At 40.8% G+C, this 11,793-nt stretch overlaps 1 long non-coding RNA gene across 2 annotated transcripts in view; it reads right to left on the minus strand.

The window, feature by feature from the left end:
* Nucleotides 1-7,094, minus strand: part of LOC141983903 (uncharacterized) — a 123,131-nt gene extending 116,037 nt beyond the window's left edge. For both annotated transcript variants that reach the window (XR_012638571.1, XR_012638567.1), the window contains exon 1: nt 7,057-7,094. This is a non-coding gene — a long non-coding RNA (uncharacterized LOC141983903). The remainder of the gene's footprint in view (nt 1-7,056) is intronic.
* Between the last annotated feature and the right edge of the window lie 4,699 nt (nt 7,095-11,793).

Raw genomic sequence — 11,793 nt, forward strand, 5'->3', positions numbered from 1 at the left:
CAATCATCCAGGATGTGGGAGACAATTCAATTCCCTGCTCTACATTAGGCAGAGAGAGCATTTGACCCAGAGTATCCCACATTCTGAGTGTGTGCTCTAACCACTTGGCTAAGGGTTATGAGAGGAACACCATTAACTCCTCTGATAGTGCTGTTTTGTGCAGTGCCTGATCCAGTAGGCAGCCTCCAAAATACCTACTGGATTGGGCTCCACTGGGAAGACAAATAGGGCAACCCCTAATTTGAGGATCCCACCAGGGCTTAAGTGTGGGCTAGGTAGCAGGGAATATGCCCAGCAATAGAAATGTAGGTACCTAAGAAATTTAGATATCTACATGGTTAGGCAGAGCTGTCAAGGATTTAACTTTTGAATTGTAGTTCCCTGAAGTGGCAGTTAGGTGTATAAATTCTCTTTTGGATCTAGCCCCTGGTTGTCCTGCTAGAAAAAAATGTCCTTCATACATTGGAAGGCTTCGTATCTTCTATGACATTCTTCTATATTTTGAAAGTCAACTTTCATTTCAACGCTGCCTCTGACAGATAGGTTCATTTCTGATGTCAGCACAGGGAAAGATATAAAACCCCAAAATTTTCCTCCAGACTATTTGGTGAGACAGACAGACATACTGTTAGTCTATATAGCTCTTTGTCTACAGTATGAGGAATGGATAAGTTGCAGAAGGACCTACCTTCACATTCAGAGCATTCCTGTAACACACAAGACAATCCCTAACTTATAGGGGTCACACTCTAAAAGAAAATAATCTTCTCTCAAAATCATGGTTTAAAATCTGCAAACTATGGGCTTGTTCATGTTCTCATTAAAATCAAACTAGCAGTTACTGGCATTGACTTTAATGGAAGTAGAAGAACAAGGCCACATTCGTGGGCTGGCCATTGCATAATCTATTGTGTATATGCCTGTGTGCATGTGAACATGTGGAATAGATCCTCAGACCAGGTCTAATTACGTATTTTATTTTTTATTAACTATATAATTCAGAAAAGTATGTATTTATTAATTATTCTACCCACAGCAGATGGTCTACTCATTTGTTATGATAATGTTCACCAAAACGAGTCAAAATAATTAACAAAATGTAAATTATTAATCACTTAAATAAATTGTCAACATCCCCCAAACATACTTTAATCTTATGATGAAACACTTGACAGCTAAATAATATAATTGATAAAACAAAATATTGCATAGTAACTGTCCATAATTAGTCTGGAATTTCTTATTTTGTGACTTGAAAAATATGGTCTTTTATTCAGTATTACCTGAATTTACAGATGGAATTACAATTATTGAGACTGGCCTTTGAGGTCTATCAATAATATATATAGTATGTACAATCATACATGGTAACAATCAGATTATGGTCTAGGAGTTAGCACACCAGAATAAGAAGCAGGAACTCTTGCTGTATTTCCTGGCTAACCCAGTGAATTACACTGTGACTTCAGACAAATCACTTCACTTCTTTATGCCTGAGTTTACTCATCTCTAAAATGGACATAATAAATACTTATCTTAGGAGGAGTGTGGGTAAATATTGGAACAAATATTTTAATAAATATTCATAGTGTAAAGCTGCTTTTGCTATACATACCTAACCTGTGTAATCCCTAATTCTCAGCAGTGCAATAGTGCACAACAGAAGAGTCTGATATTTAATGAATGCAGCTGTGATGCTGACCAACCAGGTACCAGCTCTTGCCAAGGCTTTAGACCTCAGCCAAGCACTGACAAATTCATTGCTGGAAACCAGTCTGTTTCACCTGTGTGTTAGTATGGTTAAGATGGATATTTGTAGCCATCAAACTACCCTGCTTGCTTGATATATATTTTCTTATGGGTTTGATTGTTTTATTATAAATAGAATTATAAATTTGTACTGGAGTATTTTTGGCTGTAATGCAAGGAACCTATAGGCCATGTCCTGTATGTTGAGCTAAAGCAAATTGGCATATATATGCTTGTGACCTGGAGCTATGAAACAGAAGCAGAGATCCCTGAGTCAGCCCTAAAAGACATTCACAGCTGACAGATTACTACAACAGTGTCATCTTTTGAAACCACAGACTAACTCATTTAGATGTCTACATGGTTAGGCAGATATAATAGTACACACACACACACTTGCTTTAACCTTGTAATAACTCATTTCTTTTCTTAGCTGATAAATCCTTAGACAGTTTACCATAGGATTGGTGGCAAGCATTGTTTTTGGTGGGAGATCAAAGGTACAACAAACCTGGGATGAGTGACCAGTCCTTTAGGACTGGGAATACCTGAATATTTTGTCAGATTTGGAGTATAGCAACCATCTATCATGAAGTCCTGGGTAACAAGATAGACTGGAGTGCCCAAGGAGACTGTGACTCCATGGTAAGACTGTTATAGTGCTTTAGAAGTTCACAGTTGATATTTGGGTGGTAAAATGAATTATGGAACATACAACCTGTCTTGGGTCTCTGCCCTGCTTCCTGACAGTCTGCCCTGAGGTTGGCATTCATGGTTGTGAGCCACTCCCTACAGCAGCCCTCTAAACATGCTGCTGTCCTGGACACCCTCCAATATACCTGCATATGCACTTTTAAAAGATCAGCATGCTACCTTACTGTGTGGAGAGGAAAAACAGTTGCATTTTCTTGTACTGTGTTTGTAATCATGCAAATACATCAGTCCTTGAGCAGAAGTGATGAAAATAACCAAGTTCCATGTCACGGATTTCTCTTCCACTGGGAAAATGACCTGCGTGTCTTACATAGGGGTCAATAATCTTCTGCTGTTTGGTAGAGAGGTTACCATGTAATGCCTTTAAATGCTCTTCTGTCTCGCACCCTTAAATGGAAAGTGAGGGCTTGTCACATACGCAGTCCTGGTAGAGCTCCCTCTGGCATGGCAGTCACTGCTTTGTTGTGTTTGGTTTGGAGACTCTCTCATTGGGCCCTGTATGCTTTAAGCCTCCTGAGTCATAAGGGAGACCAGGCACTGCACCTGGCTAGGGTCTCTAGAAACACTTTTGAGGTGCAGATTGTCTGTCTCGCACCCTTTTCGTGAGAGTTGAGACTGCACACAGGAAGGGGTCAATTGCCTAGCCCTCAGGACTAGTGCTGACCCCTCAGATTCCCCTCTAGCTTAAACACACTGTTCCTTGGAGTTCTATCTTGTGGATACTTTGGCTTTACAATTCGCCTCTTCATAGGCCCATGACAGTGAAAGTGAACAGACAGACTTTGCACAGGATTCTGAACACTGTTATTCTTTGCTTAGGTAGAATGTACATATGTATATAAAATAAACACGCTTGTATGCCTTTCCCTGCCTCAGTTTTCTCACCACTCCGGAGAAGTCACTGGAGTTAGGGCAGAGTCCTCCAAGGAGTCCAGGTTTGCCCTCCTTCAGATGGTTTCTCTTCAGAATCATGGAGTCCCCCTCTCATGCCTGAAAGTAGCCTTGGCTGGTCCCATAGTTAAACCAGTTAGATCCCAGTTGCTACAAAAGCATACCTGTTCCTTCCCCTCTCCTGCCTAAAGCTTCCTGTGTCTCTCTCTGAATTTACATGTTCCACTCCCAACAACTGGTTGCTTTGCTCTGCTGCTTGGGGGTGGTTGCTCCCCCTCCCTGCAGAGAGTTGGAGGAACAAGCTTCTCCCAACTTCAGCCAACCCATTATTCCAAGGTGTTTCCACTTGGATAGGCAACTCAAGACCTAACCACTGACCCTGGTCTGGCAGAGGTGTGCTACCGCGCCTCTCAGCATGGACTTAGAGGCAATCCATGATACACAATTTCAGATAACTCTAGAATATCAACCAGAATTGATAAACTGTAAATAGATTCCCCAAATCATCACAGGGCTCAAAAGATTAGGGTTTTTTCCCCTGCTGTGATCATTGAAGTTTTAGCTAAAAATCAACTGTTGATCAGATGAAGGACAATCCATAGGGAAAGGGCATAGTGACTTGCGGAACTTTAAACCAATGATAGCAACTGTTCATGCCTATGCCCAGAAAGAAGAGAATTCGCTCTCTGTGGCTTCTCATACAAAAATAATGCTGTGCAAGATTATGGGCATGAAAATTATGTCTCGGATAAAGGTGGTATGTTTTGTTACCACTGTGCTATTCTATTAGTCTTAGTCAAACAAAGACGAAACTTTTGTTTGGTCTTCCAGCAGGTGTGCCATATACTGTGGCAGCTGCTGATATTAGTACACAACATCAGTGAGGTTCTTTCACAAGCGAAGAACACATGAGAAACCCATAATGTGCAGGAGAACAAAAATATCAAAGGGTTAAATTGATTTCTAGTAACAAGCATCAGAGTGTAGAGCCTGCTTCACTACCCATGCTTAGTAGGTCTCTTAAATCTCTTATGATCCATGGGCCCAGACGTCAGTAATATTCTCCGATGGCTATAATTTAGACTATAGAGGATGCCTATACATAGGTATTTTACAGCTGTGCTACAGCCTTGCTTGTTCATGCTGCTGTTTCCCGTATACAGTAGAGTGTTTAAAAAGCTTTCCACACAAAGACTAACTTTGGCCTAAAAGTTTATTCATTAACAAAATAAAATATTTCCAGTGTAACTGTTATACATCCTTATATGCATTAACAACTGCAGTATAGTTAGGAAAGTACAGAGTCTGCAGCTGCTACTCTGGAACATGATCAGTAGCTATTGTTCAAATGCTGTCTTAAAGGCCTATTGGGATTGTTCAACTTCATGTCATTCAGTTGGTTTCCACTTTCTTCCAATTCTACACAGTAGAGCTGCTGAGCTTTTAAAAGTGCATGTGCAGTAGCCTTGGGGTGTTCAGGGCAGTAGTATATCTAGGGGGTTGCAGTCATTAATTATCAGACTCTTCTGTTGTGCACAGTTGCACTTCTGAGAATTAGGGATTACACAGGCAAGGTAGGTCTAGCAAAAGCAGCTTTATGCTATGCATACTTAGCACATTCTGCCAACATCCTGGTCAACAGATCTTAGGGACTATTCAAATTCAGAAGTAGAGAAAAGCTGCAGATGCTCAGAAGGTCTTGGCAATCAAATTCAGTCAGTATCTCCTGGGGATGGCTTTAGCTTCAGTAACTACTGTCAAGTGTTGGAATTCTTGAAGCCTCTACATTGCTCTAAGCTTTACATAAAGAGAGGGCATGCTTCATAGAATCATAGAAATTGGAGCTAGGAAAAGACCTATTAAGTCATTCTGTCCTTCCCTCTGCTGCTGCAGGGACTTTTATCTATTGAGTACTCTGTGAAGTTTCCTTTTAATGACTCCAGGGATAAGGCAGCCACCACTTCCTAAAGGAGGCCATTCCACAATCTAATAAACCTTGTTATTTCAAGTTTTTCTTGATATTCAGCTTCAATTGTCCTTTGCTCAATTTCACATCATGCCAATTATACCCCCTTGGCTTGCCCTAAACATTTTGTATCCTTCAGTGTTTATAACCTTCAGATAAAAGCGGCAAAGAGTCCTGTCGCACCTTATAGACTAACAGATGTATTGGAGCATAAGCTTTCGTGGGTGAATACCACTTCGTCGGATGCTTCTGGTGGAAATTTCCAGAGGCAGGTATAAATATGCAAGCAAGAATCAGGCTAGGGATAACGAGGTTAGTTCTATCAGGGAGGATGAGGCCCTCTTCCAGCAGTTGAGGTGTGAACACCAAAGGAGGAGAAACTGCTTTTGTAGTTGGCTAGCCATTCACAGTCTTTGTTTAATCCTGAGCTGATGGTGTCAAATTTGCAAATGAACTGAGCTCAGCAGTTTCTCTTTGAAGAAAGTAAAAGGATAAATGGACACAAATCAGATATTAGGAATGGCAATACACAAAAACCTGTAGGAGAACACTTCAACCTCCCTGGACACACAATAGCAGATTTAAAGGTAGCCATCCTACAGCAAAAAAAAAACTTCAGGTCCAGACTTCAAAGAGAAACTGCTGACCTTCAGTTCATTTGCAAATTTGACACCATCAGCTCAGGATTAAACAAAGATTGTGAATGGCTAGCCAACTACAAAAGCAGTTTCTCCTCCCTTGGTGTTCACACCTAACTGCTGGAAGAGGGCCTCATCCTCCCTGACTGAACTAACCTCGTTATGCCTAGCCTGATTCTTGCTTGCATATTTATACCTGCCTCTGGAAATTTCCACTACATGCATCCGACGAAGTGGGTATTCATCCACTTATAAGAAAGCTTATGCTCCAATACGTCTGTTAGTCTATAAGGTGCCACAGGACTCTTTGCTGCTTTTACAGATCCAGACTAAACACGGCTACTCCGTGTTGATACTTGACAACCTTCAGATACTTGTACTTGACTACTGTATATCCCGATTAGTCATTGGGTTGCCAAGCAATATATTAAAAGAATAAAACCTCTCCTAGTAAGTCCAGCCCGCCATCTCTTAGAGCGTCTATGATTTCCTTCCAAGTTGTTGCCAACTTTCTGGTATACATGTAATACTCTAGTCTGGTCTCACTAGTTCCATGTACAGAGAATGACTATCACCTCTCTGGGCCGTGAGACATGATGCCTCAGTATATCAAAATTATATTTTTGACAACCTCCTAACACACACTACCTCCTGCCCCCAACCCCAATGACAGACCCTTCTCCTACTTCAGTTATGACCCTCAATGTTATAAATAACTGATCAGCATATTTGTCAAAAGCTTGTCTACACAGCAAATTAGCATGTGGCAAGCCAGAGTGTGAATCTAGTGCACGCTAGCTTGCCATGTACTAGCTCTCCCTTAGCACCCTTCTACAGTATATTATGTCAAAGCACACTTTGCAACTTTTCATGTGCTGTAGCAGGGTCCATGCAGCTGGTTAGCATGAGGCAAGCTAGTGCACTATAGATTCACATTCTAGCTTGCCATTTACTAACTCGCTGTGTGGACAAGCCCCAAGATTGGCCACTAGCATTCCAGCCCAAATGAGTATGAACTCAAAACAGTTACAAGTTCATGGTTTCTAGAAGCATCACTTTTAAAGCCATGTTACCAAAAATACTCAATTATTTACTCACTGAACTCCCACTCAAATGCCTCTCTCTTACAATGCTGTTCTCACTCCATTACTTCCTCACTTCAATGGCCTCTCTGGAAGCTGTTGGCTCAATTTATACCCAGAAAGGAGTGTGGGGGTGGTTGTTCTCAATTTCTCCTGATGAAGCTGTTCCACTTTATATAACTAATTCATCGGGATCTCTGCAAAAGAAAAATAGAAATCATACCATAGCATTTCCTATCTGTAAGAAAAATATGTTTATTCTGTTGCCCAGTTAGATCTAAATTTTTAAGTAGGACCTCAGATTTTTCAAAAGAAAAACTGGAGCAGGGCACTAGCTAAAGTGTCTTTCAGTTAAACAGATAACTTGTAAATCCAAACAGCTAAAGGGCATTGCACTGTCAAATCATCAGACTGCAAATCCCTGGCCCTGCGGTTTGCTGTCTTTTAGAGGAGGATGCAAACTGTTTAGCTTTCCCAAGCCCTCCCCCTCCATCTGCCTACTGACCCATGCAGCTGCCTGAGCATCAGCTCCACTGGAAGTTTCATGCCTGCCTTGATACGAGAAAGTAAAGTGCTGCAATGACAGCAGCTTCACTGGGATTGAGGATACAATAACGGGGAAGACTGAAAGTTTCATATCTGCCCTTTGGATAGCTGAGAATTAGACAAGGAAAACCCTGTGAAAAGCTGGCCACTGTGATTATCAGTGACAATGTCCTAAGAGAGAAAAAAGAGAAGAAGAAAAAAAAGTAAAGTCCACAAACAATGCTGCTGTCTGTTTCACCATTAGAAATGGGGGACAAGTTATTTTAGGGATATGCATCAGGTAATACCTAAATAGTCTAGGTTATAGTGCACTCTTAAAGGATTCACCTGCCCAAGTGTGTGATGCATTCCACTGACTCTGGTTTGTAATGCCATGCATTCTCAGTTCTCCCACACACATTTGGTTCATCCCAGCAGCCAGGGAAAGTACATTCTGTATGATAATGGAGCATGCTTTTCTTGGCTCCTCAGGGGGCATAAGAACAGATTGCAAGTGACCTTTTTTACGAGAATTATTTACAGCAGCATCAGTATCCTGTATCCCTATATTATAGTTTTCCCCAAATGTTCATGCAGGTAATTTTCTAAAGAGGCATCTGCTGATTTGATGAGCCTCAGCAAGGTTTCCTGAGGCAGGAAAGCCAGCAGAAATAGTAAGCACAACAAAATGGAAACCAGACAACCTTATACTTTAACTTACTTCACTAGAGTAAAATCAACATACCAGACTCTGTAAAAAACCCCAAAACAAAAACAACCCCCCCGCCCATGCCAAAAATAATGCAACCTATCTCTGGTAATTCTGGTAGTTCTGGTGTTTCAAGAATTTGAGGATATCTCAGATAAAAAATGTCTTAATTAATAAAGCTTCAGTTAAGATGAAGGATGTTTCCCATGACAGCCTCAATTGTGTTACAGCCTTTGTTATTCTTTAAAGTATAACAGTTCTGTTTTGCATCTCTGTGAGCAGCTCCAGCAGTCTTTCAGATATCACTTAGATTTTTGGGAGGTAAAGTATTAGAATCCCTGATTGAGATCAGAAAATGGGTAGGGCCTTTAAAGACACTATATCAAGTAGCTCTATAAAAAAAAAAAATCCCAACCATCATAAACCGTGGATTCCTTCCTATCTGGCAATACATAAATTCCCATAATGATGAGAGAGACTTTTTCCCCCACTGTTGCTTTACAAAGATAGGTCCATTTACTTCAGTCCTGCAGACTGTACTATGGAGCTGAACTGGGCAAAAGAGATCAAAGGCTCCTCATTATAATTTTTGGGAAACTCAAAAGTTTAAGGCAGCTGACTAGTCTATTCAATAATATTAATAATCTCTTTAATCACAGACAGCTCAATAATACAATATTTACCACTGGTATATTTCAGAACAATTTGAAGCCAATTATAATTGCAGCAAAATCTGAGTAGTCCTTATGTGCAGTTTCATTATGCTGCAGCTTACAATGCCATAGTTAAGAATCTGTGAGCAATAAAATTATAAAAGCTGTTAAAAAGAGGCTTAGAACTGCATCATAAATATATTTCTCTGGACCGAAACTTGCTACAGACGGTCTCTGCATTGGACACTTGTGTGTGTGTGTGTGTGTGTGTGTGTGTGTGTGTCTCTCTCTCTCTCCACACACGCCTCCCCCCCCATCTGTCTGAAAACAGACATGTAATGTCTCCCCCTGCACCCAAAAAAACCCAGTCAACCAACCAAAAAACCAAAACCAAAAAATCAACAACGAAAAACCCAGCAATCCCCTAAAACAATGATGGTTGTTCAAGAGATTGCTATGAGAGGCAGTATGGCCTCATGGGTAGGATACTTGTTTGGAGAGTTGGGTTCTATTCCTCTACAATCCATTGTGCAGCCCTGGGCCAAATAATTTAACCTCTGTTTCCCCTCCCACCATTCTGTCTTGACCAAGTAGACTGCAAGTTCTTGGCAGTCTATTGTCCCTTTCTATGTGTTGGTACACTGCCTGATCTCAGCTAGGGCCTTTAGGCACTACTACAGTGGAAATAATAATAGGCAAATATTCCAACAAAGCCATAGCAAAGTTAGAGAATCCTTCCTTAACCCTTCAGCCATCCCATGAAGTCTACAATAATGGATTTTGCTGTCTGCACATTACTTCATTCACATCCACCAACCTCCACATTCATGCCTTGCCCCTTCACCTCTCCAAAACTGCAGTCTTTAACACTAAGATTTGACAAGAAAATCCTAAAAGCCAGACAATTCCCAGGAAACATTGACCACCACCAGGGTAGAGCAGGATGAATTACTGATTTTTTTTTTGGTACAGCCAGAAAACCAAAATACCATAGAACAGTTGGACTGGAAAGGACCTTGAGAGGTCATCTAATCCAGTCCCCTGCACTGATAGCAGGACTAAGTATTATCTAGACCATCCCTGGAAGGTGTTTGTCTAACCTGCTCTTAAAAATCTCCAATGATGGAGATTCCACAAACTCCCTCGGCAATTTATTCCAGTGCTTAATCACCCTGAGAGTTAGGAAGGTTTTCCTAATGTCCAACCTATAATGCCCTTGCTGCAATTTAAGCCCATTGCTTCTTGTCCTAACCTCAGAGGTTAAGGAGAACAATTTTTCTCCCTCCTCCTTGTAACAACCTTTTATGTACTTGAAAACTGTTATGTCCCCTCTTCTCCAGACTAAACTAACCCAATTTTTTTCAACCTTCCCTCACAGGTCATGTTTCCTAGACTTTAATAATTTCTGTTGCTCTTTTCTGGACTTTCTCCTGAAATGTGGTGCCCAGCACTGCCACAATACTCCAGTTGAGGCCTAATAAATATAAAGTAGAGTGGAAGAATTACTTCTTGTGTCTTGCTTACAACACTTCTACTAATACATCCCAGAATTATGTTTGCTCTTTTTTGGGGGGGGGGGAGGGGACGCAATAGGGTTATGCTGTTGACTCATATTTAACTTGTTTAACCCACATATTTAACCAATAAACATATTTAACCCACTATGACCCCCCAGATCCCTTTCTGTAGTACTCCTTCATAAGCAGTCATTTCCCATTTTGTATGTGTGAAATTGATTATTCCTTCCTAAGTAGGATATTCTGCATTTATCCATATTGAATTTCATCCTATTTACTTCAGACCATTTCTTCAGTTTGTCCAGATAATTTTGAATTTTAATCCTATTCTTCAAAGTACTTGCAACTCCTCCAAGCTTGGTATCACCCACAAACTTTCTAAGTGTACTCTCTATGCTATTATCAAGATCATTGATGAAGGTATTCAAGAGAATTGGACCCAGACCTGGTCCCTTCTGAACCCCACTCGATATGCCTTTCCAGCATGACTGTGAGCCACTGAAAGCTACTCTCTGGGAATGCTTTTCCAACCAATTATGCACCCACCTTACAGTAGCTCCATCTAGGCTGTGTGTTCCCTAGTTTGTGTATGAGAAGGTCATGTGAGACAGTATCAAAAGCCTTACTAAAGCAAAACATACCAAATCTACCATTTCCCCCATTCACAAGGCTTGTTACCCTACCAAAGAAAGCTATCAGGTTGGTTTGACGTGATTTGTTCTCGAAAAATCCATGCTGACTGTTACTTACCATCGTATTATTTTCTATTATCAGAATATTCAGTTTGGTCCTGACAATGTTTGAAATGTCGGCAAGTCCGGTCAGCTTCAGAAAGTTGTGTGTGTAAATCTGTCCTCCATATAATTTTTAGCCCTGTGGTTAGAGCAGTTGCCTGGGATGTGGAAATCCCCACTTTGGAACGAGGACTTAACTCTGGTCATCAGCCTTCTAGGTGAGCAGCCTAACCACGAAGCTATAGGCTCTTCAGGAAGGGGTGTGGGGGTGGTTGTTTTCAATTTCTCCTGATGAAGCTGTTCCACTTTATATAACTAAACTATTAATTGGGCCAAAGAAAGTAAGAATGTTTTTATGGATGCATGATTAAGGTGCTCAACATGGGAGGTAGGACATGTGGATTTAAATCTTCACTCTCCCGGATTCACAGGAGGGATTTGATTTTAAAGGAACACAGTGTTATTCAACAACAGGGAAATCCCCTTTAGAACTGGTGAGATTTTAAGACTGTTTTTATAGGCTTTTGCCGGCATGATGAGTGACATTTTACCTGAATAACTTGCATAAATTCCTGTGCATCCATGTGACATATACCTGTTAATGTTATTTTAACA

Source organism: Natator depressus, chromosome 1 (assembly GCF_965152275.1).
Source record: "Natator depressus isolate rNatDep1 chromosome 1, rNatDep2.hap1, whole genome shotgun sequence".
NCBI classification, from domain to species: domain Eukaryota; kingdom Metazoa; phylum Chordata; order Testudines; family Cheloniidae; genus Natator; species Natator depressus.